Raw genomic sequence first — 6,123 nt, 5'->3', positions numbered from 1 at the left:
ATGACAGGACTGGATCAGTTTACGCTTGTCTAAAGAAAGATGGGCTGTAGTTGACTGCATTTTGGGCTGCTTTCCACAGACCTACCGTGAGCTCTTTGCACATGCATGAAACTTGATTTTCTAGTGTGTACTTCCAGGTGCAGGTTTCAGAAGGGAAGACTATGATGTCAAATACTGCACACTGGCAAAGATAGGGTTTACGCTACCTTGTGGTGATCAAAGTTATGTTAAGACATCTTTCCTTCTGAAACAGGCTTTTACTGCTAAAAGTATTCTGAACATCTACTAGGGTATTATCAAGCACACCACACAAATGGTATTCCGTACATGTGGTATGCCAAATATTTGAAAGCAGATATACCAGAGAGAGATAAGAACCAGTTCCCCTAATTCCTAGGAGACATTTATTGTGTCTAGTTTCACAATCCTAAAGTCCACTTAGCAGTGGACAAGGATTTGAGTTGTTCCTCTTATAGAATTAGGAATTAACCACTACGGAATCTTTTTACCCAACACTGATAACCTTTGTCTACTGCTTTAACAACAGAAGCTTTATTTTAACAAAGTTTTGTGAAATGGTTTCCAGGACCAATTTGAAGACAGAGTGCCAATATACAAAATTGAAACTGAGTCCAAGATCTTGTAAAGGAAACAAAGTGTGCTTATAAAAAGCCCAGCAACTTCCAAGTTGTTCCAAAACTCAACCAGCCTGTCAAAATGACTGCTCACCGAAAAGGAGCAATAACGTGCATGTGCATCCACAGTAGAAGGTCCATACAGATCACTTCAAGGATAATAGTTTATCTTTAGATTCAGAAATGCATATTAAAAATTTATGATTGTGTGCTATTTTTCTAACATGTATAGCTTCAACAATTGAAGCCAATCTCTAAACTCAGGTTAAAAAAATCTTTTAAACTTTATATATACCATTGCAGACACTAATGCTGATGTGAGTTAAGGCTTAGTTATGTTATCTCCAGAAATTAGGGTAGTTGTTTTTAACCACCCTTCTAGAAAATAATCTTTTGCTGCTCCTATCTTATTTGCAAAAGTCTATTTAAATAGCTAACTCCTTAAACTGAAATTATAGCTTTTTTTGATAATTCAAATTAACAATTAGTTGTGCCAGTAGGGTGATAACTGTGTGAAATACCAAGTAATAGTAATTATTTAAAGGTAATTACCAAAAAAATAAGATGATCATGTTCCTGAGTTATCTTCTCCACCAAACTAATAAGGTTTGTTAGATATAGATGGGCTGCAACTTCTTTTTCCATTGCTTCTTCCAAGTGCACTTTCAAAAGACCTATTTTCTTCTTTAATTGCCTATAAAATTAACAGAAAAAGGAAAATCTTCAGATTGGGGATTAATAATGGCATAAAAAGAACTTGCATTGCATGTGCAAATCAACTTGTACAAGTCTCAATCAAATATACTGTTAAAAACATTGGCTCGAAATATTTGTAATGCAAAAGTATGATTTCCCATTTTTGGGAGCTGTTTTTCTTTACAATGTATTGTGTGAATAACAACGGTAACAATGATTCAAAAAACCAATTACGAGCTCATATTTTTCAAGAAATATAACAATAATATTGGGTTTACTTTTTAAAGTACTTTTTAAAGTAAAGTACTGTGAGCCCAACTCTGAACCACTCAGGTGTGTGAGAAGGTCCGCAAATAGTGTAAGACCCTATTTTTTCAGGTGAGTACACAAATGATTAATTGCTATAGCAATTAATATAGATTGAGGTATCCAGCCTATCCCAGGTAACATTGCAAAACCGTATGGCTCTTGGCACATACATAGACCACCTGGCTGGTGGAGTAGTATATTTACGCATCACCTCTTTTAATCTTTCCATGAATCCAGAGGGCGATTCATTTATATCTTGCCTTATTTCATATAGCTTAGATCAGTTCGCTGCCTTGGGGACTGCATTCCTAATACCAAATAAAATCCAGCCTGCCTATCCTGGTCCTGATTAGGGTCCCAGTTAGGATCGGTGGTAGGTACATGAAGATTCACTGTACCTGCCAATGTGCCTGCCATTATTTGTTGCTCGACTATGGTCCAAGCCGTACAAATAATCATATCCCTGTCAACACTCCCAAAAGCACGATGCATAATTACCAGCCATTTGCTTCCAAGTATTTAAATCTATAATGGTAAAGGGAATCTTTATCATGACCGGACTATCATTGCCCACAGCTTGTCTTAAAGGCGCAATCAGAGTTTCCCCTTGTTTTCCACTAGTTTGCCCTCCTATAGGGCTAAATCCTTCATCTCCCTCTAACATCTCCCTTTCCAGTGCCTGTGCTTGTGCCTGTGCTTGATTCTCATCGTCAGCACCTTTGGCCCCATTATTCACAATACTCCTTCTCTGGGCGGGGGGGGGGGCACCATCAGGCTACCATCAAATCCAAATCCTCCTCTTCCACATTCCTCAAATGTTTAGTGCATAACTGTCCTATGCTGCACAAAGAGCAACAGTGTGTAAGCAAATTTTTACTATCTTTCTCAAAGGACAATACTAACAGGTCCTGGGGTGCAAGATTAAAACCACGATCCTTTTGCCATTCCTGATGATTTCTCAAAGTGAAAAACATTTCCGCATAAGCTACTTCATCCCACTTTCCTTCTCATCTCAAGAATAACATCAATTGTAACAAAGTATTATAATTAATTGTGCTGTTCGCAGGCCATTTTCCCAAAATCCGGTTTGTACAATGGCCACCACTGATTACAGTATTTTACCAGAGTCTCCAGAGTAACCAAACCACACAGGGGTCCACCAATTTGTTTCCAGTGTTGCAAAATGCAACCCAGCAGGGACCTTTTCAGGACTCCCCCTTTGGAGGCAGTGGTACCCATGATCCTGACCTCCACCCAGATACCAGAGTCTGGACAACCAGAACCAGACTACCTTATCCACTGCACAGGGCGTCCCCTGCGACTAACGGGGTAAGGGACTACCAAGATAGTGGCTTGTATTCTTAAAGAGGTATTTAGGTGTAATCTGTCTGCAGTGATAATAATATTAAAAAGCATTAATTTTTCTGAAAGGGTGATATGACTTGATAACGTGGGTGTTGTTACATTATGTCTTATCTTATAAAAGGGTGATTTGCATTGGCTTTTAGCCATATTCGGCTATTTCAGCAAGATACAAGATAAGAAACAAATTATATCATACAAATTAGAGCATACAGTCCTCAGGTTACAATGAGAGGAAAGCTTCAAGCCTACAGGTTTGAGTTACTTCCAAGTGCCTACAAAGCGAGTCTGTATTTTCTACTTTTTAGACAGAACCAGGTGTCTTACAGTTACCTTTTGGTGAATTCATTACCTCTTATCTCAGCAGGCACAAGCTCATCCAAAACTATGTTATGGGTCAGATGCACTGTGTGTGTGTGTCAAAAGATTTTCTGGGGCTTCTTTCACATCCCTGCAAATGTTATTTGAGGGGAGGAAAGAAGGTAGCTAGGTGGGACAGCTGTTCTTCACTGGAAACACACAACATCTACCCTAAAGCCAGTGATCGTTCAAAAAGCTGGCAATTCCAGTCCCTTTATATCACTTCCTTCTGAAATCAGGGCACTTGTGCTTTGCACATAAAAGTGGATCTGGTTGTCTGGTCTGGAGTTCTTCCTTTTAATGATTTCTTTTGGAGAAAGTAAATGAACAAAAATCCTGTGGGATTTATTTTTCATTGAGAAGTCTCAAAATAAATCAAGGTCTGGCAGATCTGTTATCAAACACAGAATCACTGTGAAAGTCTTTAAAGCTAAGTAACAGGTTATTGCTAAAATAAACCCCAAATCCATGTTGACATTTCTGCATGCAGTTTTATTACATATTTTAAACTGTGTATGCTTAAATTAGCAAATTAAAAGTGATTCTCTTTATAAATACCCATTTTCAGTTTGGGATTTAGCAATTACTGCAAACAAACTATAAATCATTCACTAGGCAAGAAGTTTGCAGGTTATCAGTACAATGATATGAAATTTAGAAAATAACAGTAGAGTAGTATCAAATAAATGGAATACAAATATTCAGAAAAATAAATTTTTTTTTTGCAGGAGCTCTGTTAAAGAAACAAAATGTACGCTGGTATTTTAATTCTGAAAACAAATTAGGTACATTTCTACTTTTATATACTTCAGTTTATGTCAGAATTTTTCAGGCATATTGAATCATGAAAAATATTAAAGCTTAAAATCTGTTCTTTAGTTGGCCCTTTAAGATTCAACTACAAGCTGCTTTGTCATAATTCTTATAACTCAAAACTTTCTGAAAAATACGATTGTAGAGCAGAATATTTAATGCGGAATATTTAATGTTTCCCTTTGACATCAGAACAAATTTGACTCAAATCTGAACTAGCTTGTAATGGGACTCGTTTTTTGTTTTTGACAATGTATTTGATAAAAACAGGGTGGGGGTGTTAACGAATAACATTCAGATATCTGTTCTGTTCACAGTTAACGAGATGGTAGTCTAATACCTTTTGTAACTTCAGGATCAGGTGATAGTAACCATCATCTTTTCAGCAAAAGAAACACAACAATACCATGTTGTCATTTTGCCAGTATTCAAACAAGTTATTGGGCTTTAACAAACATACATATATATATATATACACACCATACTAGACACGTTTTTAACAATCCATAAAGGTTAAAGTTTGTGATTGTTTTATGGTTCAGTTAAAAATTTACCAATTGATAAAACACTGTGTCTCGGCTTTGTGAAGAGCAGTCAAATTCCATGGCAGAGGCACTGGCAGAAGACAAAGTTACAAGACATACAGTTAGACCGGAGGGAACAAAACTCACACACACAACCCCTAGGGTCACTTTCTGAATCACTAGTAAATAGATCCCAAGAGGGAGGGAACCAAAGTAATCCAAGCAGCCATACCGGTATTCTGGGAGCACACTTGCATGTCTTTGAAAAGAGATCTTGGTCCAGCTGATTCTGAGAATTTAGATACTGACTCAGAGCCATGGTCAGCATAGTAATCCGAGACAGAACTTGGACTGGGAGTCCCTGGGGAGTCTCTTTGTATCTCCATAATTGTAATTACTAAGCAGTTTGATGATCCGTGGGAAGAACTTGAGGATGCCAAGGTTTTTGGTGTTAAAACTATTTCTTTACAGTCAGAATTCCATGCTGGTTTCTCTTTTAGTATGAACTTGGACATAATGTTTGTATCATCAGGGAGTCCTTCATTCTCATGAAACTCTGTCTCATGGCAGCAGAAGGGACAGCTAACACAGGGAGATCTGTCTGTCTCCTGCATGAAGTATTTTAGTCAAACATCTAGCACAAATTCTGTGAAGGCAATCCAAACTTTGGGGCTTACAACTGTGAACAGTAAATCTGATAACAGATTTTGCACTCCAGTTCATCATCGGGCACCTTTTCCTCTCCTTCAGTGCAAGTGTAATTCATCTTTAAATTAGGCACCCTATCAAAAAGAAGTCAGATTGTAACAAGTTGTTTCATGGATTTTGAATCTCTAGTTGATAATAATTTTGTCAGTCATAAGGTTTTAGAAAAAAATAGGTAGAAACAACCTTTATACTGAGCATATCTCTCAACTAGCATCTCCCACTGTAACTACCCTCATTTCATGCAACTTTAAGAAACGGGCTGCCCTTATTTTTTTTCCTACCAGTATCCAATCTTGGTCCTTCTGGCAGGAAGGGAAGACAGTACTTACTAATTTGCATTCTGTCCCTGGAGAAGATAGAGCCAAGGAAACTACCCATAAAACCCGTATAATCATTATTGGATTTAGGAGTTGATATGCTGTCAGCAATATTCATAAGAGACTTTGACACATGGAACTTTTTATTACACACTTAGATCTGCATTTGAATCACCGTTACAGGTCCCTTCCAACCGAACTATTGTATTGAATTCAATACCAAGACAGAACCATCAAATTACTATGCACAGAGCAGCTTTCATGTACCTGATGGACAGGGGCAGAGCAGTTGACGTCATCTACCTGGACTCGTGCAAAGCGTTCGACACTGTCCCGCACGACATCCTTGTCTCTAAATTGGAGAGACATCAATTTGATGGATGGACCACTCGGTGGATA

At 37.8% G+C, this 6,123-nt stretch overlaps 1 pseudogene; it reads right to left on the bottom strand.

The window, feature by feature from the left end:
* Positions 1-4,717: 4,717 nt before the first annotated feature.
* On the bottom strand, positions 4,718-5,465 carry LOC115619240 (annotated as a pseudogene).
* Positions 5,466-6,123: the final 658 nt, after the last annotated feature.

The sequence above is a fragment of the Strigops habroptila genome, chromosome W, assembly GCF_004027225.2.
Source record: "Strigops habroptila isolate Jane chromosome W, bStrHab1.2.pri, whole genome shotgun sequence".
Classification (NCBI taxonomy): Eukaryota; Metazoa; Chordata; class Aves; order Psittaciformes; family Psittacidae; genus Strigops; species Strigops habroptila.
The sequence above is the reverse complement of the archived record's forward strand: the minus strand, read 5'-3'. Positions and strand labels throughout refer to the sequence as shown.